This window comes from Cherax quadricarinatus, unplaced genomic scaffold (genome assembly GCF_038502225.1).
Source record: "Cherax quadricarinatus isolate ZL_2023a unplaced genomic scaffold, ASM3850222v1 Contig1065, whole genome shotgun sequence".
Classification (NCBI taxonomy): domain Eukaryota; kingdom Metazoa; phylum Arthropoda; class Malacostraca; order Decapoda; family Parastacidae; genus Cherax; species Cherax quadricarinatus.
In genome coordinates this window covers 41601-67781 of record NW_027196091.1, presented here as the reverse complement: position 1 = coordinate 67781, position 26181 = coordinate 41601, and the positions used below count along the sequence as shown (strand labels likewise).

At 41.8% G+C, this 26181-nt stretch overlaps 1 protein-coding gene across 2 annotated transcripts in view; it reads right to left on the bottom strand.

The window, feature by feature from the left end:
• The window catches only part of LOC128689184 (ubiquinone biosynthesis O-methyltransferase-like), a 52169-nt gene extending 32839 nt beyond the window's left edge, over positions 1–19330 (bottom strand). The window contains exons 1-2 of one of the 2 annotated variants that reach the window (XM_070080822.1): positions 19134–19330; positions 1925–2020 (exon numbers count right to left, since the gene is read on the bottom strand). The gene's annotated coding sequence lies outside the window, so the exon portion shown is untranslated. The remainder of the gene's footprint in view (positions 1–1924; positions 2021–19133) is intronic. The other variant, XM_070080823.1, reaches the window with a different exon arrangement.
• Positions 19331–26181: the final 6851 nt, after the last annotated feature.

Here is a 26181-nt window from a genome sequence, read left to right as displayed (position 1 = left end):
CCATATGGTACAATGTACCATATGGTACAATGTACTATATGGTACACTGTACCATATGGTACCATTGCACCATATGATACCATTATATGACATGGCACCATTGTACTATATGGCACAATGGTACCATATGGTTCAAAACCATAGAATTCCTCTTCAGATCCACTTCCATCAGTCTTAGAACTGTAAGTTGTGAAGAGGATAGTCAGAATTCGCCAGGAGAGTGAGTGGGGAGTGAGAGCTTCCTTGCCGCCAGGCATGATGAACAAAGCTACTTTGGCGGCGTTCCCACAATGTCATGCAGGCGTCCAGATTTTTTCTATAGTGCGCACACTGACCACCCAGACCCATTCTCTCAGATGTAGGCCTACCAGCCTTCTTGGGCTAAATTTGACGCTGCTAGAATTTTGGCGTAGATCTACGGTTTGGACCCTCAACGTAAAGCCGTAGATCTATGGCACGGACCCTGAAAGGGTTAATGATGTATTTTATTCATTTTAGAGTATATATCATGTTTCTATGTTATTAGTATTGTTTATTATGTCATATTAGATGAATTTTGATAGATAAATAAGCCATGGAGTTGATATTAGTGTCATATTGAAGGACTATCTTGTCCTATCTCCAAACAAACTTTGCCACTGCCACAATTCCTAACATATGTAATGACATATTTTAACCCTTTCAGGGTCGACAGGCCCTCTCAGAGACTTGTTCTCAGGGTCAGCCACATTTCAAAAAAGAAAATTATTTTTCTTATGAAAAGATAGAGAATCTTTTCCCGATCATAATGACACCAAAAGTATGAAATTTGATGGAGAACTTATGGAATTATGCTCTCGTGAAGTTAGCGGTCTTGACGATGTTTACACATCGGCGATTTTGCCCACTTTAAGCCCTATTTTCAGCCAATTCCAGTGTACTTGTCGGCAAAAATCATAACTATTTCGCTAGAACTCCATTTTTTTCTATCGAATGAGTACAAGAAACCACCCATTTACCGATTTGAACTATCCAATAGAGTGGTCAGAATTTAGCAATTTTGCCAATTTCACAAAAATTTCAAAAGATGCCAATTTCCGAATAGGGTCCAGAATAAACAAGAAAGACATTCCTGGCAATAAAATAACATTTCCTCTGTTCATTAGTCAGGTCCCCATGCCCCTCTTACATTCTTTTGCTTTCCACTTTGAATTTTTATTCTCAAAAAAATAGAAGATTTACTGAACATCAAAATGGTATACAATACCGACAGGTTGTTAGGTAAGACACATATGCAACAGTTAGACAACTTTATTCCGAAACGTTTCGCCTACACAGTAGGCTTCTTCAGTCGAATACAGAAAGTAGGCAGGAACAGTAGAGATGTGAAGACGATGTAATCAGTCCATCACCCTTAAAGTCGTAGAATTTGAGGTTGTCAGTCCCTCGGCCTGGAGAAGTTCAGTTCCATAGTCCTGACTATGGAACTGAACTTCTCCAGGCCGAGGGACTGACAACCTCAAATTCTACGACTTTAAGGGTGATGGACTGATTACATCGTCTTCACATCTCTACTGTTCCTGCCTACTTTCTGTATTCGACTGAAGAAGCCTACTGTGTAGGCGAAACGTTTCGGAATAAAGTTGTCTAACTGTTGCATATGTGTCTTACCTAACAGAAGATTTACTGTTATGCAGACTACTGCATTGGTGTAGAAATGGTATAAATATTATCAGCGCACTTGTAAAAGAATATTAGACTCACCAGTTGTGTGAAAATTTGTCTGGGCTGCCTCCATGTGAGTTGTCTACCCTGGCAAGCTCTGTTGACACCGAGCTCTGAGGTCGGTACCTCAGCCTCACAAGTGGCTTATAGGACAGATTTTCATAAATGACTGATGTTGCAAGAAATCTTGCCTGCATGCACATATAAAGGACTAACTTACTTGGTGATGTAGAATTTATTCTGGTCTTCAACCTCCCTAAGCTTTAGCCCCTCTGGACTTGCCCTCAGAACCACGTGCAACCGGGAGCCTTAATTCCTGCAATATTCAATCGTTATTAGTGACCTGCCTGCACCTCAGAAATTCCTATTTCCAAGAGTGTGAATCCCCTAGACTAACTATGCAGAAAGTGACACTAGCTTCTAGGGTGACAAGAGACACCGGTACATACTGGTCATGAACTGCCGGCTGACACAAAGGCCACAGCACGACTCACTCGCAATTTTCCCCAGACGCTGGCCAGGATCCTAAGAAAACATGGGAGGTCTTGTCTTACTGTATGAGCCTGACGGAGGAGGACATCTACGGTACATCGAGGTGCCTCCACCAGATTTCCCCAGGTCTAGTATGTGAAGACACGTGGGGGCACCGCCTGCTGATCACGGCACTTCTTGCTACGGTGATGTTTAGTCTTAGAAGAAAGGGCGGCGGTCTCAATACCCCGCGCCCCAGCATTCAAACTTGGGCTGCCAGTTCTCCCTGGCTAACATAACTTAGTGTTTGCCTACATTATCAGCCTATTTACTACCTATGTTAAGGTCTTAGGTCTACATTATTATTATCTACAGTTGCCTCAATACAGTGGACCCTTGCATACCATTGGCATCACATAACGTTAAATTCCGCATACCGATACATTTTATCGCTAAAATTTTGCCTCGCATACCGCTAAAAAACTCGCTCAACGCTATTCATCTGAGATGCGTCTAATGTGCGGCCTGAGCCAGCCTAACATGTTCCGCCGGCGGCATTGTTTACCAGCCAGCCTCTGCGGTAACATCCAAGCATACAATCGGAACATTTCATAATATTACAGTGTTTTTGGTGATTTCATCGGCAAAATAAGTGACTATGGGCCCCAAGAAAGCTTCTAGTGCCAGCCCTACAGGAATATGGGTGAGAATTACTACAGAGATGAAGAAAGAGATCATTGCTAAGTATGAAAGTGGAGTACATTTCTCCAAGCTGGCCAGGTTGTATAGTAAACCCCAATCAACCATCGCTACTATTTTGTCCAAGAAAACGGCAATCAAGGAAGCTGTTTTTGCCAAAGGTGCAACTGTGTTTTCGAAACAGAGATCGCAAGTGATAGAAGATGTTGAGAGACTCTTATTGGTGTGGATAAACGAAAAACAGATAGCAGGAGATAGCATCTCTCAAGTGATCATAAGTGAAAAGGCTAGGAAGTTGCATCAGGATTTAATTAGAAAAATGCCTGCAACTAGTGATGATGTGAGTGAATTTAAGGCCAGCAAAGGTTGGTTTGAGAGATTTAAGAAGCGTAGTGGCATACATAGTGTGATAAGGCATGGTGAGGCTGCCAGTTTGGACCACAAAGCGGCTGAAAAATATGTGCATGAATTCAAGGAGTACATAGACAGTGAAGGACTGAAACCTGAACAAGTGTTTAATTGTGACAAAACAGGCCTGTTTTGGAAGAAAATGCCAAGCAGGACCTACATTACTCAGGAGGAGAAGGCACTCCCAGGACATAAGCCTATGAAAGACAGGCTTACTCTTCTCATGTGTTCCAATGCTAGTGGTGATTGCAAAGTGAAGCCTTTATTAGTGTATCACTCTGAAACTCCCAGAGCATTCAGGCAAAAGAATATCCTCAAGGCTAATTTGTGTGTGCTGTGGAGGGCAAACAGTAAGGCATGGGTCACTAGGGACTTTTTCTATGACGGGTTACACCAAGCATTTGCCCCCAATGTGAAAAATTACCTAACTGAAAAGAAATTAGACCTTAAGTGCCTCCTGGTGTTAGACAATGCCCCTGGTCATCCTACAGACTTGGCAGAGTGACTTTGTGGGGACGTGAGCTTCATTAAGGTCAAGTTTTTGCCTCCTAATACCACTCCTCTCCTGCAGCCCATGGACCAGCAGGTTATTGCAAACTTCAAAAAACTGTACACAAAAGCTCTGTTTGAAAGGTGCTTTGTAGTGACCTCAGAAACTCAATTGACTCTAAGAGAGTTTTGGAGAGAGCACTTTAATATCCTCAATTGTGTAAACCTTATAGGTAAGGCTTGGGAGGGAGTGACTAAGAGGACCTTGAACACTGCTTGGAAGAAACTGTGGTCAGAATGTGTAAACCAAAGGGATTTTGAAGGGTTTGAGGCTAACCCTGGGAATCCTATGCCAGTTGAGGAATCCAATGTGGCACTGGGAAAGTCCTTGGGGTTGGAGGTTAGTGGGGATGATGTGGAAGAGTTGGTGGAGGAAGACAATGAAGAACTAACCACTGATGAGCTGCTAGATCATCTTCATCAGCATGAGGCCACACCTGAGGAAACTGCTTCGGAGGAGGGGAGAGTGAAATTGAAGAAGTTGCCTACTTCAAAGATTAAGGAAATCTGTGCAATGTGGCTTAAAGTGCAAACCTTTATGGATGAAAATCACCCTCAGACAGCTGTTGCAAGCTGTGCTGGTGACTATTACACTGACAATGTTGTGAACCACTTTCGGAAAGTCATAAAGGAACGAGAGGTACAGACCTCTATGTACAGATATGTTGTGTGACAGAAGTCCAGTGACTCTGAAGCTGGTCCTAGTGGCATTAAAAGAAGAAGGGAAGTAACCCCGGAAAAGGACTTGACACCTCAAGTCCTAATGGAAAGGGATTCCCCTTCTAAACACTAAGACCATCAACACTCTCCCCACCTCCCATCCCATCAATCATCACCAGATCTTCAATAAAGGTAAGTGTCATGTAACTGTGCATGTCTTCTTCAGTTTGTGTGTATTAAAATTAATATTTCATGTGGTAAAATTTTTTTTTTTCATACTTTTGTGTGTCAGGAACGGATTAATTTGATTTCCATTATTTCTTATGGGGAAAATTCATTCGCATAACGATAATTTCGCATAACATTGAGCTCTCAGGAATGGATTAATAGCGTTATGCGAGGGTCCACTGTAATCCTAATATTAGTGTACTAACAGTAAAAACTACCTACTTCTTCCCTGAAGGGTAAATCTATCAATTAAGAAGTACCTGCCAACCACCTTCGCCAACCCGGGTGTGTGTGTGTGTGTTTTGGTTGGGTTTAAGGGCCCTCAAACAATGTGTTTACCCCTGTTGGGACTTCTAGGACCGAATAAGTTCCAACATCCTCCCGCCGGCGAAGGTAGGCACTAAGTCTAGATCAAGTTCATTATCCAAGAGCCCCCATGGCGAACCCTGGACACGAGTGCCGTCCAGCCACTCTCATCGAGCAGACTCCGGTCTAACTTCAACCGTCCAGTTTCCCCTGCATAGACCTCTGGGGGTGTAAACTTGTTGGTTCCGGTGGTCTTAGCACCCTTTCCTTTAACTTTAACAACTTTCATATGTCTAGCCTTGACTGAGCGGCTCTGTACTTTCCCACCCAGTGGTCCACATGCCCTGGTAGCCTTTCCTCCCACTGATACGAGGTTCCCTGGATTTAATGGCAATCTATCTCCCTCTTTACGTGTCGTAGGGGTTCTTAAGGAGATAACGAGGGTTGAAGGCAGACACACTTGTTGGATGGTAACGATATATATATTGTCAGACTGTGGTAAGGAAAGGATGAGCCCAGCCTGCCGTGTCACTGCCTGGATGTCTTTACGCCGACTGAGAGCGAGGCAGCTCATCTCACTGCCTCAAGCTGTACCCCGTGATGTCATACAGTCACAGGCCTAAGGGATCTTCTATATAAACACATGGATGGTACTATGATACTCAGCTAATCTATATAACACATATATAAGGGGATCAGCAACTATGCTGACAGCTCGGTCATGTTACATATGTCGTCTCAACATACACTACTATGCTATAGGCTGAACAGGCAGGTGGTTCTGGGCTGATTCTATACAATAACAAATTCATATATAACTTAGAACTAATGGATGGTATCATACTGGATGTTAACAAAATGAGTTTTACGTAATGGGTGTTAACGTAATCACTTAACGTAATTAGTTTTAACGTAATGCATTACAAACTATAAGAACAAATCATTGTACAATATGGGATGGAATTGATCGATCGATCTGTATTCATGCACTCTACGGATTCTGAGGAAATAAATATATATATATAAGGTGAAATTAACAGCAAAGGCATCTGGTGCCCACTCAGATCATTACTGTCAAATTCTCAGAATACGGAGGGAACGTGAACACGAAAAAAAAAAATTCTGAAAACTGATCAGTTAATAACAAACAGTTGACAATTTCCTTTATCTCGGACAACTAGTTATACAGACTATGTACATTTAAACCCAATTCTGCGAGGGTGAGGTTTACATATGCAGAATGGTTATCATCTCTGGGAGGATCGAATTCCTCTGCAATGGCTAACACATGCCTTGACTGAGGGAGATCTGAACGAGTATCTACAAAAGATACTTGTGGGTTTCTCATTACTTGTCGAGTACGCAAGGAGTAACGACATTCAGGTTGAATATCTGACTGAGTATTTGAGGTAGAGGGTACAGAGTCAAGAGGATTTTCAGCATCTGTCACATTAGTCTGGGTAGCAATATCATCAACATCGCATACTAATTTCATATGATCTAATGCGATTCTTTGTACTTACCAGTACTAATTTCTCTAACCTTATACTTATTGCCAGATATATGTACTACAACTCGATAAGGGCCAACAAACTTTTGATTGAGTGAACCTGTTCGTCCAATATTTTAAGTGTAACTCATGCACTGTAGTGCCAGCCAGTTTCCTCTGAATCACCTGACTGATGAACCATTCTGACTTATCCCAAACAAGTAAATCTTAAAGACTATTGGTCAAACTCATAACTTCAATTCAGAACTTCTCTAGGCTCTGACGGCCATGGCGACAAGCCTCTAGATCAAACAACCAATAAAGTATAGCTACCTTTATCTCCTCAGTGTTGCCAAACATGTCCATTAATCGGTCTTTGGCATGTTGGTAATTAGTGTCAGTGGTTTGGTAATGCCAGACCAAGTCCAAGTTGAGCTGTGAATGTAAATATTGTAATTTGACAGCATCTGACAAATCATCTCTGTCATCTATCTGGGCTTTAACCCTTAAACGGTCCAAACATATATACAGTGGACCCCCGCATAGCGACCTTAATCCGTGCAAGAGGGCTGATTGTTATGCGAAATGTTCGGTATGCGAATGAATTTTCCCCATAAGAAATAATGGAAATCAAATTAATCCGTGCAAGACACCCAAAAGTATGAAAAAAAAAAAATTTACCACATGAAATATACATTTTCCTACACACAAAGAGAAGGATACATGCACAATAGTAGAGTAGTACATGCACAATATATATTGTGCATGTACTACTCTACTAAATGAAGAATAAATGACACTTACCTTTATTGAAGATGCAGCAATGACTGATGAGACACTGTGTCCTGGGAGTGCCTTTTCCTCCTGAGTACTGTAGGTCCTGTTTGGCATTTTCTTCCAGAACAGGCCTTATCACACTGTGTATGCCACTACGATTCTTAAATCTCTCAAACCAACCTTTGCTGGCTTTAAATTCACCAATATGAGCACTAGTTCCAGGCATTTTTCCCTGTTCACCTGGGTGTTAGTCGACTGGTGTGGGTTGCATCCTGGGAGACAAGATTAAGGACCCCAATGGAAATAAGTTAGACAGTCTTCGATGACACTGACTTTTTTGGGTTATCCTGGGTGGCAAATCCTCTGGGGTTAATTGTTTCTTGGTATTCTCAATAAGCCACACCAACAACAGTGCTACAGCAGCAGCAGCAGCTGACGGTGGTACAGCAGCAACAGACGATGCTACAGCAGCAACAGACGATGCTACAGCAGCAGCAGACGATGCTACAGCAGCGGCAGACGATGCTACAGCAGCAGCAGACGATGCTACAGCAGCAGCAGACGATGCTACACCAGCAGCAGACGATGCTACAGCAGCAGCAGACAATGCTACAGCAGCAGCAGACGATGCTACAGCAGCAGCAGACGATGCTACAGCAGTAGCAGATGATGCTACAGCAGCAGCAGACGATGTTACAGCAGCAGCAGATGATGCTACAGCAGCAGCAGACGATGCTACAGCAGCAGCAGCAGCTGACGGTGGTACAACAGCAGCAGCAGCTGACAGTGCAGCAGCAGCTGACAGTGCAGCAGCAGCTGACAGTGCAGCAGCAGCTGACAGTGCAGCAGCAGCTGACAGTGCAGCAGCAGCTGACAGTGAAGCAGTAGCTGACAGTGCAGCAGCAGCTGACGGTGGTACAGCAGCAGCTGTACCACCAATAGTAGCGATGGTTGATTGGGGTTTACTATACAACCTGGCCAGTTCAGAGACACGCACTCCACTTTCATACTTATCAATGATCTTTTTCTTCATCTCTATAGTAATTCTCACCCTTATTGCTGTAGGGTTGGCACTAGAAGCTTTCTTGGGGCCCATGGTCACTTATTTTCCAGAAAAAATCACCAAAAACACTGTAATAATACGAAATGTTCCAACTGTATGCTTGGATGTTACCGCGGAGGCTGGCTGGTAAACAATGCCACCGGCGGAACTTGTGAGCGTGGCTCAGGTCGCACATTGGACGCGTCTCGGACGAAGGGCGGTGAGCGGGTTTTTGGGCGGTATGCGAGGCAAAATTTTTGCAAAAAAAGCGAGCGGTATGCGGATTGTACGGTATGTGATGCGTGCGGTATGCGGGGGTCCACTGTATACATTCACTTGCGTAGCGCCCCAAATTTTTTGAGGAAAAAATAAATCTTTTCTTTTAAAAGGAAAAAAGAGCTTATGGTACCCAGGCATCCCCAATTATTTTAATATGGAACACAGTGAGTGCACACACCCATTCTCTCATGTCTAGGTGACTCAGGCTTATTGTGGCAATGTTGAATGAATGACAAAGAAAACGTATATATACGTTTGGGGCGCTACGCGCGTGAACGTATATATATGTTTGGACCGTTTAAGTGTTAAACTGATCCCAGAAAGCAATGTACAGTGGACCCCCGCATACCGATGGCACCACATAACGATTAATCCGCATACCGCTTGCTTTAATCGCAAAAATTTTGCCTCGCATACCGCTTAAAAACCCGTTCACCGATTTTCGTCCGAGACGCGTCCAATGTGCGCCCTCAGCCAGCCTCACATGTGCCACCCATGCCATTGTTTACCAGCCAGCCTCCGCGGTAACATCCAAGCATACAATCGGAATATTTCGTATTATTACAGTGTTTTCGGTGCTGTTTCTGGAAAATAAGTGACCATGGGCCCCAAGAAAGCTTCTAGTGCCAACCCTACACCAATAAGGGTGAGAATTCCAATAGAAATGAAGAAAGAGATCATTGATAAGTATGAAAGTGGAGTGCGTATCGCCGACCTGGTCAGGTTGTACAAGAAACCCCAATCAACCATCGCTACTATTGTGGGCACCAGAAAGGCAATCAAGGAAGCTGTTCTTGCCAAAGGTTTAACTGTGTTTTCGAAACAAAGATCACAAGTGATGGAAGATGTTGAGAGACTCTTATTGGTGTGGATAAATGAAAAACAGCTAGCAGGAGATAGCATCTCTCAAGCGATCATAAGCGAAAAGGCTAGGAAGTTGCATCAGGATTTAATTAAAAAAATGCCTGCAACTAGTGCTGATGTGAGTGAATTTAAGGCCAGCAAAGGTTGGTTTGAGAGATTTAAGAAGCGTAGTGGCATACATAGTGTGATAAGGCATGGTGAGGCTGCCAGTTCGGACCACAAAGCGGCTGAAAAATATGTGCATGAATTCAAGGAGTACATAGAGACTGAAGGACTGAAACCTGAACAAGTGTTTAATTGTGATGAAACAGGCCTGTTTTGGAAGAAAATGCCAAGCAGGACCTACATTACTCAGGAGGAAAAGGCACTCCCAGGACATAAGCCTATGAAAGACAGGCTTACTTTGTTGATGTGTTCCAATGCTACTGGTGATTGCAAAGTTAAGCCTTTATTAGTGTATCACTCTGAAACTCCCAGACCGTTCAGGCAAAAGAATGTCCTCAAGGAGAATTTGTGTGTGCTGTGGAGGGCAAACAGTAAGGCATGGGTCACTAGAGACTTTTTCTATGACTGGTTACACCATGCATTTGCCCCCAATGTGAAAGATTACCTAACTGAAAAGAAATTAGAACTTAAGTGCCTCCTGGTGTTAGACAATGCCCCTGGTCATCCTACAGACGTGGCAGAGCGACTTTATGGGGACATGAAATTCATTAACATCAAGTTTTTGCCTCCTAATACCACTCCTCTCCTGCAGCCCATGGACCAGCAGGTTATTGCAAACTTCAAAAAACTGTACACAAAAGCTCTGTTTGAAAGGTGCTTTGTAGTGACCTCAGAAACTCAACTGACTCTAAGAAAGTTTTGGAGAGAGCACTTTAATATCCTCAATTGTGTAAACCTTATAGGTAAGGCTTGGGAGGGAGTGACTAAGAAGACCTTGAACTCTGCTTGGAAGAAACTGTGGCCAGAATGTGTAGACAAAAGGGATTTTGAAGGGTTTGAGGCTAACCCTGAGAGGATTATGCCAGTTGAGGAATCCATTGTGGCATTGGGAAAGTCCTTGGGGTTGGAGGTTAGTGGGGAGGATGTGGAAGAGTTGGTGGAGGAGGACAATGAAGAACTAACCACTGATGAGCTGATAGATCAACTTCAAGAGCAAGAGGCCAGACCTGAGATAACTGGTTCAGAGGAGGGGAGAGAGAAATTGAAGAAGTTGCCTACTACAAAGATTAAGGAAATGTGTGCAAAGTGGCTTGAAGTGCAAACCTTTTTTGATGAAAATCACCCTCACACAGCTATTGCAAGCCATGCTGGTGATTATTACACTGACAATGTTGTGAAACACTTTAGGGAAGTCATAAAGGAACGAGAGGTACAGGCCACTATGGACAGATATGTTGTGCGAAAGAAGTCCAGTGACTCTGAAGCTGGTCCTAGTGGCATTAAAAGAAGAAGGGAAGTAACCCCAGAAAAGGACTCGACACCTCAAGTCTTAATGGAAGGGGATTCCCCTTCTAAACACTAACACTCTCTCTCCCCTCCTCCCATCCCATCAATCATCACCAGATCTTCAATAAAAGTAAGTGTCATGTAAGTGTGCATGCCTTTTTCAGTTTGTGTGTACTAAAATTAACATTTCATGTGGTAAAAAAAAATTTTTTTTCATACTTTTGGGTGTCTTGCACGGATTAATTTGATTTCCATTATTTCTTATGGGGAAAATTCATTCGCATACCGATTATTTCGCATAACAATTACCCCTCTTGCACGGATTAAAATCGGTATGCGGGGGTCCACTGTACTCTGTTAAGGTTCCGTTGGACGTTGGTAAATCCAACTGGGGCAATCTGGGCAACACATTAACAGGCGTGCTGTTGTTCGTGTTCCCTGAAACATTTGCTGCCCCTGCTGTACCAGCCTTCAAAGTCTTTATTAACTGCCTGCAGAGTTTCATCTCTGCTTTACACTCTGCCCTTCGTTCGTCATAGTCCTTCCGAGCTACCTCGACTGTACAGTCAGACTCACCAGCAGCATAGGCTTTTGTCTCATTAAGGATAAATGATCTCTCAAAGGCCTCCTGCCTTTACTCCAAAGGTTTCAGGCAACTCTCTGGTTCCTCACAGTCTACATCCTGATCTTGTCTGGCCATACGACACTCCTCACGTGCTTTGCTCAGGCATCCCTTATAGGCTCCCATAGACCGCTTTACATGACTTAGAGCTGAGTCAGCTGGTACTTCGTCTTCAGCTACCATAGTCGCGGTTTAGTTAAGAGCACGGTACTAATTTGTACTTCAATTAGCCCACCCCACAGCACGAACGGTATTAAACAAGAATGAACGAGTCTCAAGGCTTCTCAACAAGCTTAACAATTCCATTTATTATAGTGACTCTACTCTGAATCAAAATGTACACTGTTAGCTCTCAAATCCCAATCAAAATGTACATCTATGTGAAAGCTTAACCTAGCAATTTCCTGTACAATGTCAGCAAATAATTACAGGATTTAACCTAGTCTCTGGTACAAATCAAAGACAATGAAAATCACACAATAAAAATGAACTATACAAATTAAAAATCACTTGGTTAGCACAAATAAATTCAACAATTGAACTTGTGAAACAGTAAATAAATAAGGTATATAAACAGCTTGGCCTCTCTGTGCCCAGCTTACTCAGTCTAGCATGGATGGTTGGATAAGGTAAATCCTAACCTAACTAGTGTGCTATAGCTTAAACCTGGCTTTAGAACTCCCTGTAAATAATAACTAGGTCAAATCTGTCCTAGCTACTATAACTGTTGTAAATATTGCACAAGCCTAGCCTAACTGTGGCTACCTTGCAATTCCACTGTAAGTAATTAACACACAAGTCTCCTACTCTGGATTACTTGTAATAACTGTAAATAATTAAATTCACAAGCTTCTCTAGCCTACCTGGCCTACCTGTAAATTACTGCAAATAACAACTTCTGTGTATAGTCAGCTTGGCCTAGCCTCTGTGTAACTCTGGGCCTGGGTACTAACTTAAATTAACTCTGTTAAACTGGTTCCTAACTGTGGCCTAGTTATGATAATTTTAACCTAGCTATTCCACATCACGGTTCAAAGGACCACTTGTGAAAATTTGTCTGGACTGCCTCCATGAGAGTCGCCTACCCTGGCAAGCTGTGTTGACACCGAGCCCTGAGGCTGGTACCTCACCCTCACAAGTGGCTTATAGGACAGATTTTCATAAATAACTGATGTTGTAAGAAATTTCGACTGCATGCATGTTTAAAGTACTAACTTACTTGGTGATGTAGAATCACCAAGTGTTGTTAGTGACCAGACTAAGAATCATCATTGTTAGTGATTAGACTAACAATCACCAGTGTTGTTGGTGACCAGACTAACAATCACCAGTGTTGTTAATGACCAAACTAACAATCATCATTGTTAGTGACCAGACTAACAATCATCAGTGTTGTTGGTGACCAGACTAACAATCACCAGTGTTGTTGGTGACCAGACTAACAATCACCAGTGTTGTTGGTAACCAGACTAACAATCATCATTGTTAGTGACCAGACTAACAGTGTTATTAATGATCAAACTAACAGTAATCATTGTTAGTGACCAGACTAACAATCATCAGCGATGTCAGTGACCAGACTAACAATCATCATTTTTAGTGACCAGACTAACAATCATCAGTGTTGTTAGTGACCAGACTAACAATCATCAATGTTGTTAGTGACCAGACAAACAATCATCATTGTTAGCAATGTAACTAACAATCATCAGTGTTGTTAGTGACCAGACTAACAATCATCATTGTTAGTGACCAGACTAACAATCATCAGTGTTGTTAGTGACCAGACTAACAATCATCAGTGTTGTTAGTGACCAGACTAACAATCATCATTGTTAGCGACCAGACTAACAATCATTAGTGCTGTTAGTGACCAGACTAACAATCATCAATGTTAGCGAAGACTAACAATCATCAGTGCTGTTAGCAACCAGACTAACAATCATCAGTGTTGTTAGCGACCAGACTAACAATCATCAGTGTTGTTAGTGACCAGACTAACAATCATCATTGTTAGTGACCAGACTAACAATCATCAGTATTGTTAGTAACCAGACTAACAATCATCATCGTTAGCGACCAGACTAACAATCATCAGCGTTGTTAGTGACCAGACTAACAATCATCAGTGTTGTTAGCGACCAGACTAACAATCATCAGTGTTATTAGTGACCAGACTAACAATCATCAGTGTTGTTAGCGACCAGACTAACAATCATCAGTGTTATTAGTGACCAGACTAACAATCATCAGTGCTGTTAGCGACCAGACTAACAATCATCAGTGTTGTTAGCGACCAGACTAACAATCTGTGTACGAATGGTATATAATACCGACAAGATGAGAGTAAGACACATGTGCAACATCTGGGTATCTTTATTGTAGACGTTTCGCCATCCAGTGGCTTTATCAATACAAATTCCAGGACATAACTTGAAGACAGTAGAACTATGTACAGAAGATGAGGTAATCAGTCCCTCAACCTAGGAGTAGGTGCGAACAGCACCATAGTCGTGGAGATTCTGAAGCAGAAGAAAGAATCCTGGCGCTTATATAGTAACGTCAGGTGAAGCAGACGAGGGCAAATTCACTGGTGGGCGGGATTCCCCAGTGGAAGTAGGTCCTTCCCAAAGAGATGGGTTAGTTGTAGTAGTAGTAGTTGTCGTAGTTGTGAAGGTTATGTACATGTCCTCAGAATTAAGATTCCATGATGTTGCAGTGTCTGACAAGTTGTGTACGAATGGTATATAATACCGACAACTAACTACAACTAACTACAACTAACCCATCTCTTTGGGAAGGACCTACTTCCACTGGGGAATCCCGTCCACCAGTGAATTTGCCCTCGTCTGCTTCACCTGACGTTACTATATAAGCGCCAGGATTCTTTCTTCTGCTTCAGAATCTTCACGACTATGGTGCTGTTCGCACCTACTCCTAGGTTGAGGGACTGATTACCTCATCTTCTGTACATAGTTCTACTGTCTTCAAGTTATGTCCTGGAATTTGTATTGATAAAGCCACTGGATGGCGAAACGTCTACAATAAAGATACCCAGATGTTGCACATGTGTCTTACTCTCATCAGACTAACAATCGTCATTGTTAGTGACCAGACTAACAATCATTGCTAGTGACCAGACTAACAATCATCAGTGTTGTTAGTGACCAGACTAACAATCATCATTGTTAGTGACCAGACTAACAATCATCATTGTTAGTGACCAGACTAACAATCATCTGTGTTGTTAGTGAACAGACTAACAATCATCATTGTTAGTGACCAGACTAACAATCATCAGTGTTGTTAGTGACCAGACTAACAATCATCATTGTTAGTGACCAGACTAACAATCATCATTGTTAGTGACCAGACTAACAATCATCAGTGTTGTTAGTGACCAGGCTAACAATCATCAGCGTTGTTAGTGACCAGACTAACAATCATCATTGTTAGTGACCAGATTAACAATCATCAGTGTTGTTAGTGACCAGACTAACAATCATCATTGTTAGTGACCAGACTAACAATCATCAGTGTTGTTAGTGACCAGACTAACAATCATCATTGTTAGTGACCAGACTAACAATCATCAGTGTTGTTAGTGACCAGACTAACAATCATCAGTGTTGTTAGTGACCAGACTAACAATCATCATTGTTAGTGACCAGACCAACAATCATCAGTGTTGTTAGTGACAAGACTAACAATCATCAGTGTTGTTAGTGACCAGACTAACAATCATCATTGTTAGTGACCAGACTAACAATCATCAGTGTTGTTAGTGACCAGACTAACAATCATCATTGTTAGTGACCAGACTAACAATCATCAGTGTTGTTAGTGACCAGACTAACAATCATCATCGTTAGCGACCAGACTAACAATCATCAGTGTTGTTAGTGACCAGACTAACAATCATCAGTGTTGTTAGCGACCAGACTAACAATCATCAGTGTTATTAGTGACCAGACTAACAATCATCAGTGCTGTTAGCGACCAGACTAACAATCATCAGTGTTGTTAGCGACCAGACTAACAATCGTCAGTGTTGTTAGTGACCAGACTAACAATCATCATTGCTAGTGACCAGACTAACAATCATTAGTGTTGTTAGTGACCAGACTAACAATCATCATTGTTAGTGACCAGACTAACGATCATCATTGTTGTTAGTGACCAGACTAACAATCATCAGTGTTGTTAGTGACCAGACTAACAATCATCATTGTTAGTGACCAGACTAACAATCATCAGTGTTGTTAGTGACCAGACTAACAATCATCATTGTTAGTGACCAGACTAACAATCATCAGTGTTGTTAGTGACCAGACTAACAATCATCATTGTTAGTGACCAGACTAACAATCATCAGTGTTGTTAGTGACCAGACTAACAATCATCAGTGTTGTTAGTGACCAGACTAACAATCATCATTGTTAGTGACCAGATTAACAATCATCAGTGTTGTTAGTGACCAGACTAACAATCATCATTGTTAGTGACCAGACTAACAATCAGTGTTGTTAGTGACCAGACTAACAATCATCATTGTTAGTGACCAGACTAACAATCATCAGTGTTGTTAGTGACCAGACTAACAATCATCATTGTTAGTGACCAGACTAACAATCATCATTGTTAGTGACCAGATTAACAATCATCAGTGTTGATAGTGACCAGACTAACAATCATCATTGTTAGTGACCAGACTAACAATCATCAGTGTTGTTAGTGACCAGACTAACAATCATTAGTGTTGTTAGTGACCAGACTAACAATCATCATTGTTAGTGACCAGACTCACAATCATCAGTGTTGTTAGTGACCAGACTAACAATCATCATTGTTAGTGACCAGACTAACAATCATCAGTGTTGTTAGTGACCAGACTAACAATCATCATTGTTAGTGACCAGACTAACAATCATCAGTGTTGTTAGTGACCAGACTAACAATCATCATTGTTAGTGACCAGACTAACAATCATCAGTGTTGTTAGTGACCAGACTAACAATCATCAGTGTTGTTAGTGACCAGACTAACAATCATCATTGTTAGTGACCAGATTAACAATCATCAGTGTTGTTAGTGACCAGACTAACAATCATCATTGTTAGTGACCAGACTAACAATCATCAGTGTTGTTAGTGACCAGACTAACAATCATCATTGTTAGTGACCAGACTAACAATCATCAGTGTTGTTAGTGACCAGACTAACAATCATCAGTGTTGTTAGTGACCAGACTAACAATCATCATTGTTAGTGACCAGATTAACAATCATCAGTGTTGTTAGTGACCAGACTAACAATCATCATTGTTAGTGACCAGACTAACAATCATCAGTGTTGTTAGTGACCAGACTAACAATCATTAGTGTTGTTAGTGACCAGACTAACAATCATTGTTAGTGACCAGACTAACAATCACCAGTGTTGTTAGCGACTAGACTAACAATCACCAGTGTTGTTAGTGACCAGACTAACAATCATCGGTGTTGTTAGTGACCAGACTAACAATCATCAGTGTTGTTAGTGACCAGGCTAACAATCATCAGTGTTGTTAGTGACCAGACTAACAATCATCATTGTTAGTGACCAAACTAACAATCATCAGTGTTGTTAGTGACCAGACTAACAATCATCATTGTTAGTGACCAGACTAACAATCATCAGTGTTGTTAGTGACCAGACTAACAATCATCATTGTTAGTGACCAGATTAACAATCATCAGTGTTGTTAGTGACCAGATTAACAATCATCAGTGTTGTTGATAAATTAGACACATGTGCAACTCTTGGGTATCTTTATTGAGGAAACGTTTTGCCACACAGTGGCTTCATCAGTCCATACAAAGGAGAATTGCACATGTGTCTAATTTATCAACATGTCGGTTCTCTGAACCATTCATCTACAAACCTGTCAGACACTGCAACTTCTTGGGATCTTAATACTTGGGAATTCTTCGCTTGCCTAATTCTTGGGCACGACCTACTTCAACATTGAACAAATGTTACACGACCTATGACTTCTGCACCTGTCCTGCCAACGGTTTATAAGCTCCTTCTCAGCACGTATGCCGTATTCTATTCAAGATTGATGGACTGACCACATCGACTCAAGGTTGAGGGACTGATTACCTCATTCTCCTCCTGTTCTTCAAGATTCTCCTTTGTATGGACTGATGAAGCCACTGTGTGGCGAAACGTTTCCGCAATAAAGATACCCAAGAGTTGCACATGTGTCTAATTTATCAACATGTCGGTTCTCTGAACCATTCATCTACAAATCAGTGTTGTTAGTGACCAGACTAACAATCATCATTGTTAGTGACCAGACTAACAATCATCAGTGTTGTTAGTGACCAGACTAACAATCATTAGTGTTGTTAGTGACCAGACTAACAATCATCATTGTTAGTGACCAGACTCACAATCATCAGTGTTGTTTGTGACCAGACTAACAATCATTAGTGTTGTTAATGACCAGACTAACAATCACCAGTGTTGTTAGTGACCAGACTAACAATCATCGGTGTTGTTAGTGACCAGACTAACAATCATCAGTGTTGTTAGTGACCAGGCTAACAATCATCAGTGTTGTTAGTGACCAGACTAACAATCATCATTGTTAGTGACCAAACTAACAATCATCAGTGTTGTTAGTGACCAGACTAACAATCATCATTGTTAGTGACCAGACTAACAATCATCAGTGTTGTTAGTGACCAGACTAACAATCATCAGTGTTGTTAGTGACCAGACTAACAATCATCATTGTTAGTGACCAGATTAACAATCATCAGTGTTGTTAGTGACCAGACTAACAATCATCATTGTTAGTGACCAGACTAACAATCATCAGTGTTGTTAGTGACGAGACTAACAATCATTAGTGTTGTTAGTGACCAGACTAACAATCATCATTGTTAGTGACCAGACTAACAATCATCAGAGTTGTTAGTGACCAGACTAACAATCATTAGTGTTGTTAATGACCAGACTAACAATCACCAGTGTTGTTAGCGACCAGACTAACAATCACTAGTGTTGTTAGTGACCAGACTAACAATCATCGGCGTTGTTAGTGACCAGACTAACAATCATCAGTGTTGTTAGTGACCAGGCTAACAATCATCAGTGTTGTTAGTGACCAGACTAACAATCATCATTGTAGTGACCAAACTAACAATCATCAGTGTTGTTAGTGACCAAACTAACAATCATCATTGTTAGTGACCAAACTAACAATCATCATTGTTAGTGACCAAACTAACAATCATCATTGTTAGTGACCAAACTAACAATCATCATTGTTAGTGACCAAACTAACAATCATCATTGTTAGTGACCAAACTAACAATCATCATTGTTAAATACCAAACTAACAATCATCATTGTTAGTGACTAAAACTAACAATCATCATTGTTAGTGACCAAGCTAACAATCAACATTGTTAGTGACCAAACTAACAATCATGTTACTAACATAACTTGAACATAAATTATCATATAATAATGTTCTAAGGTAATTATCACATTATCTCAATATATAATAATATCCCAGTCTTGCCACTTACCTCATATATCAGTCTTACACTGATAATTACTCCACCACTATATTAACTGAACAGAATTAACAAAAATGTTCAATAATTCTCCCGTGACACCGTCACTGTTGTTGTTGTTGAGGGTTGTGAGGCCACCACATACAACACCGTCACTGTTGTTGTTGTTGAGGGTTGTGAGGCCACCACATACAACACCGTCACTGTTGTTGTTGTTGTTGTTGTTGTTGAGGGTTGTGTAGTGATACTGCTCCTGTGGGGACCACTGAGGAGCTCCCTAAATCATGGACCAATAGCCTCATTATTCCCATTCCAAAGCCCAATCAACAAAACTCATTTCGCCCAATATCCCTTACTAGCTGCTTGTGTAAAACATTTGAAAGGATGATTCTTAATCGTCTTATGCACAGAATTAAGGAATTCTTGTCACCCCGGTTGCATGGCTTCATGCATGGAAGGAGTGTGCATCATTGCATTACCACCTTTCTCACTCTGCACACTGACAGCTCATACACTACGTTCCTTGACCTTAAATCCGCTTTTGATGTAGCCAACAGACATGTAATCATTAGTGAACTTGCCAGAATGGATGTTGGAGGATGGCTTCTCCGCTGGATTAAAGGTTACCTGTCCAACAGAAAGTCGTCTGTGTTGTTCCAGGGACATAGAAGTGTAACTAAAGATTTTGAATTAGGAACCCCACAGGGAGGTGTGCTTAGTCCCACCCTTTTCAACATTTTGATTAATGCCTTACTTAATGCCATGCCTAGCCAGCCCCATCATTATATGGTTAGTTTTGCTGATGACATAATGATTCACACTACCGGATTCTCCAACACCCAAAACATTCTTAATCATGTTTTAGCCTCGTGTCAGGACCTGGGGTTAATAATCTCAGGGGATAAAACAAAGATACTCAACAGGCGTCCTCCTCGGCAGAGAGGCACAGTTCGTCAGATCCAGTTGCATGATGGGTCTCTTCTAGAATATGTAAGCAGATACAGATATCTAGGCTTTGAGGTTCCACTACTTGGACCTGTTGTAACGAGACTTTGTCGCCAATACAAAGAAAGGCTGAGAGCACTTAGAGTTGTGGCAGGTTTTCATCCCAGGTATGGTGCTAATGTTAAAATTGTGAAAATGATGTATCTTGCTTATATTAGATCATTGGTTGATTATGCAGCGCCACTACTTGAACTCGTGTCTGACTGGAAGCTTGGAGGGCTGGAAAAACTGCAAAACGAAGCAATGAGGATCATCCTAGGATGCCCTCGTACTGCCAAAATTTTAAATATGCGGAAAGAACTTAATATTCCAAGCATTAGAGATCGTGTTACTGAAAGAAATATCCTTATTGGGGTCAATATGCTTACGCTAGCCCATTCAAACCCCTGCACAGAAGCCCTCCAAACTTTCCTCAGCACTGGTGAACATCCTTCCAGATGGATCGAAAAAACTGGAACCGACCTCCGCATGAACCAGCTACATGATCTATATCAAGTTGGACAACAGAGACATTTCCCTGCTCCATGGGATATTACCCCATTCCAAACTACCATTCCTCCATTTCCCCCAAAAACTCTTCTTAAATCACAACCAAAGCTTCGTCTTGAAGCCAAACATGATGCCTTAAGCTGTATTGATAACTTAGTCACACAGAACAATCTTTCACAAATTATTTACGTCGATGGTTCTGTTCACCAGTCCACTGGTGCAGCTGGTAGTTTTTAGTTTAATATGTTTATTATGCACCCCATACCCATCCTGTGGGCGGTAGTCAAAAGATTACAGAGGTACATAATTGGTCCAGGGACTGGACTCCAAAGTTTTGATAGCTGAGCAAGTTAGAGGTAATGAACTCACAATTTACAAAGGTAATGAACTCACAATTTACAAAGGTAATGAACTCACAATTTACAAAGGTAATGAACTCACAATTTACAAAGGTAATGAACTCCAGGTAAGTCTGGTCACAATCATGACAAGTTACAAAGGTATTTACAGATTACAGAGGTACGTAATGGGTCCAGGGACTGGGCCCCCAAAGTTTTGATAGCTGAACTAGGTACAAAGGTAATGAGCTCACAAGTTACAAAGGTAATGAATTCTGTAGAATGGTTACTTACGTTTATACTTTGGCTACAATCATGGTAGTGCTGCTGTTGTCGTACAGAGTGATGGCTCTCATAAAGAAATTGGAGCACGCATCAATAACTGGGCCTCTACCCTTCAAACAGAACTGTTTGCCATATTTCTTGCACTCAAATGTGTCCATGTATCTAAGGTTGACACTTTAATTGTAACTGATTCTCTGTCATCCATAAATGCTCTCAACTCATTAAGTATAAATTGTGGCATGCTTTTGTCAGAAGCCAGACATAGATATGGTAAGATTGTGGACAGTGGAGTCAGAGTGCACATGCTGTGGATTCCATCTCACATTGGTCTTCAGATGCATGATAGAACTGATAAATTGGCTAAGCTGTATGCTTTCAAAGAGGGAGTAGATTACAATCTTGGGTTGTCATTTAGCAGTTTGAGAACAATAATACGAAAAGAACTTCAAATGAACTTTATTGACTTAAGACTTAGGGAGATTGACACAAGTCAGTCCATCTATCATCATTCCATCATGCAGGAGGAGCCACATGTCTATGGTGCATCCAACAAGATAAGCAGACTCTTGGATGTCACTACTGCCCGGCTCCGGCTGGGTTACAAGTATCTTTGGCAGGTTAAATCACCACCACCAGATGTAGACCAAACGAAATGTAAACTTTGCCAGATGGACTATTGTCACACATTGCGTCATTATGTACTGAAGTGTGATAAAATTAATGAATTTAGAAACTACTCACTCAGAAGTGTTCAAGAAATGGCTAAGTATTTTATCCACAGTGGTATATTGCAGACCATTCTGGAGAAATACCCTGACTTTGCTAGCTGTAAATAAAGCATTACCACATGTGTGCATGTGTGCATGTGTGTGTGTGTGTGTGTGTGTGTGTGTGTGTGTGTGTGTGTGTGTGTGTGTGTGTGTGTGTGTGTGTGTGTGTGTGTGTGTGTGTGTGTGTGTGGTGTGTGTGACTCAACAATCAATATTTGCACCAATAACTCATTACAGTTGTGACCGGGTGTGGAAGTGTGAATTGCTCATTACTCTATAATTTGTTCATGATTGTAGCCAAAGTATAAACGTAAGTAACCATTCTACAGAATTCATTACCTTTGTAACTTGTGAGCTCATTACCTTTGTACCTAGTTCAGCTATCAAAACTCTGGGGGCCCAGTCCCTGGACCCATTACGTACCTCTGTAATCTGTAAATACCTTTGTAACTTGTCATGATTGTGACCAGACCTTCCTGGAGTTCATTACCTTTGTAAATTGTGAGTTCATTACCTTTGTAAATTGTGAGTTCATTACCTCTGTAAATTGTGAGTTCATTACCTCTGTAACTTGCTCAGCTATCAAAACTTTGGAGTCCAGTCCCTGGACCAATTATGTACCTCTGTAATCTTTTGACTACCGCCCACAGGATGGGTATGTGGTGCATAATAAACATATTAAACTAACTAACTCCTGTGGGGAGCAGCAGCAGGATAATACTGCACCACCTCTCGGGGCCCTTAACAACAACAACAACCTGTGCATGCCAAGGGGAATTACTCGGTTCTATAATACCCTCCTTCAGCAGCCTCTGAGTTTCTTTCTCAATGAACATCCGATCCTCATAAGAATAGCGGCGTGACTTAGCTGGTATAGGATGGCAATCCGCGGTAAGATTTGCAAACAGCTATGGTGGGTCTACCCTTAAAGTGCTAAGTCCACAGACAACAAGAGGAGGCAGTTCACCTCCATATGTTAAGGTGACACTACCATGCAGCTTCTGAAAGTCCTGACCAAGGATAACGTCAGAGCACAGTTGTGGCAGAATAGCTATATGTACATCTTGATAATCCTTTCCATTAACTCTGAGATTTACCTTACAAAACCCTAAGGTCTGAAAAGAGAGAGATGTTGATGCCATAGAAACGGTACCTGATGAGTGATGTACAGTCAAGGAGTGGCGTTTAACTAAGTCAAGATTGATGAAACTCTCTGAGCTGCCACTATCAATAAGACCATCTACTTCTGTTCCTTTGATGAATACTTTCACAACTGCCTTTGACAGTGAATTTGGAGTAGCCGCAGAAGTCACTGTTGCTAGAGTCGCATGATCACTGGAATGTGTGGAGGCACTAGCTCTTGTTGATGCATTAGCACGACATACTTTAGCAAAGTGACCTTTCTTGTGGCATTTACGGCACATTGCTTCACGAGCAGGACACTTTGGACGTGGATGTCTTGAAAAACCACAAAAGAAACACACCGTACCTGCTGCTGCTGTCACCGAGGCAGGTTCCACAGTAACTTCATTGCAAGAGTCTTGGTCAGGAATTGCAGCACTTACCACTCGAAAAGACTGAGTGGTACTGTATACTTCAGAATTCTTCTGTGCTGAATCTAGAGCTCTTGCCTGGTCAAAGGCAGCGGCTAAGTCGAGAGTTTTATTCTCCAATAAACACTGCCTTATTATTGGTGATTGCAGGCCACTGATAAAAGCATCCCTGATGGACTCTTCACAATACTGAGCAGCTGTCACTGCTTGGAAGTGACAGTCCTTACCTAAAATTTTCAGTGCTTGAAGGTATTCCTCTAAGATAAGAGATAAGATTTCGTTCGGATTTTTAACCCAGGAGGGTTAGCCACCCAGGATAACCCAAGAAAGTCAGTGCGTCATCGAGGACTGTCTAACTTATTCATCAATCTGCTGGCGGCGAGTTGCAAGGCCATAGCGTGCAAAGATTTCATTTGTAGGTTTAATATACTGAGACTTGAGGGTTTTGATAGCATCTTCGTAGGTATTACACTTAGAAATAGCCTCATATATCTTAGGTGACACAAAATTGATGAGCAGACTTAGTTTATCTAGATCTTCTTTAGGAAGGGCTCCCAAGAAGTTTTCGAAAGTCTTAAACCAGTGCTTCCATTCCTGAGCAGCCGTTGATAAGCTGGGGTCACAGTCTCGCCTCTCAGGTTTCAGTAAACGCTCCATGTTGTGATGTAGTCTAGCGCAGGATCACCACCAGGTAGCCCAGGATTCTATGTTCAATAAATTGTTGTGATAGAAACACAGAGGCTGCTGAAGGAGGGTATTATAGAACCGAGTAATTCCCCTTGGCGTGCACAGGTTGTTGTTGTTAAAGATGATTATAGGAAACGGAGACTGGCTATCGATTACTCTGAGACAATCAACAAATTTACACTTCTTGATGGGTACCCTCTACCTCGAATTGATGATACAGTGAACAAAATTGCTCAGTACTATGTGTTTAGCACAATTGATCTACAGAGTGCCTATCATCAAGTCCCTATAAGGAATGAAGATAAACCATACACTGCATTTCAGGCTAGTGATGGCCTGTATCAGTTTACCAGAGTCCCTTTTGGAGTCACCAATGGGGTAGCCTGCTTCCAACGAATTATGGATTCACTCATTCATGAAGAGCAGCTCATAGGAACTTACGCGTATTTAGATAATGTTACCATTTGTGGCAAGACCCAGGAGGAACATGATGCAAACCTTGATAAGTTTTTGGAAGCCGCCAAGAAGAAAAATATCAGTTACAACGAGGAAAAGTGCACTTTTTCAACTAAAAGGCTTAGCATCCTTGGTTATGTAGTGGAAGGAGGTTCAATATTCCCAGACCCTGAATGACTACGACCTCTAAGCAACACAGACCCAAACTTATGCCTAGAACAGATTAACTCGGTGGCACTCGATGTATGCACAAGGCTTATTCCTCTAAGAAAAAGGAGGAGTAGATGTAAAATAGAAAGAGACAGGCGCTCCCTTTACAGGCGACGGAAAAGAATAACAGAGCGGCTAAAAGAGGTCAATATATCTGAAATGCGCAGGGAGACACTGGTCAGAGAAATAGCAAGCATCGAACTTAAGCTAAAAGAATCCTTTAGGAGTCAGGAATCGCGGGAAGAACTAAAAGCTATAAATGAAATCGAAAGAAACCCAAAGTATTTCTTCTCCTATGCCAAATCAAAATCGAGAACAACGCCCAGTATTGGGCCCCTACTTAAACAAGATGGGTCCTACACAGATGACAGCAAGGAAATGAGTGAGCTACTCAAGTCCCAATATGACTCAGTTTTTAGCAAGCCGCTAACCAGACTGAGAGTCGAAGATCAAAATGAATTTTTTATGAGAGAGCCACAAAATTTGATTAACACAAGCCTATCCGATGTTATCCTGACGCCAAATGACTTCGAACAGGCGATAAATGACATGCCCATGCACTCTGCCCCAGGGCCAGACTCATGGAACTCTGTGTTCATCAAGAACTGCAAGAAGCCCCTATCACGAGCCTTTTCCATCCTATGGAGAGGGAGCATGGACACGGGGGTCGTCCCTCAGTTACTAAAAACAACAGACATAGCCCCACTCCACAAAGGTGGCAGTAAAGCAACAGCAAAGAACTACAGACCAATAGCACTAACATCCCATATCATAAAAATCTTTGAAAGGGTCCTAAGAAGCAAGATCACCACCCATCTAGAAACCCATCAGTTACACAACCCAGGGCAACATGGGTTTAGAACAGGTCGCTCCTGTCTGTCTCAACTACTGGATCACTACGACAAGGTCCTAAATGCACTAGAAGACAAAAAGAATGCAGATGTAATATATACAGACTTTGCAAAAGCCTTCGACAAGTGTGACCATGGCGTAATAGCGCACAAAATGCGCGCTAAAGGAATAACAGGAAAAGTCGGTCGATGGATCTATAATTTCCTCACTAACAGAACACAGAGAGTAGTCGTCAACAGAGTAAAGTCCGAGGCAGCTACGGTGAAAAGCTCTGTTCCACAAGGCACAGTACTAGCTCCCATCTTGTTCCTCATCCTCATATCTGACATAGACAAGGATGTCAGCCACAGCACCGTGTCTTCCTTTGCAGATGACACCCGAATCTGCATGACAGTGTCTTCCATTGCAGACACTG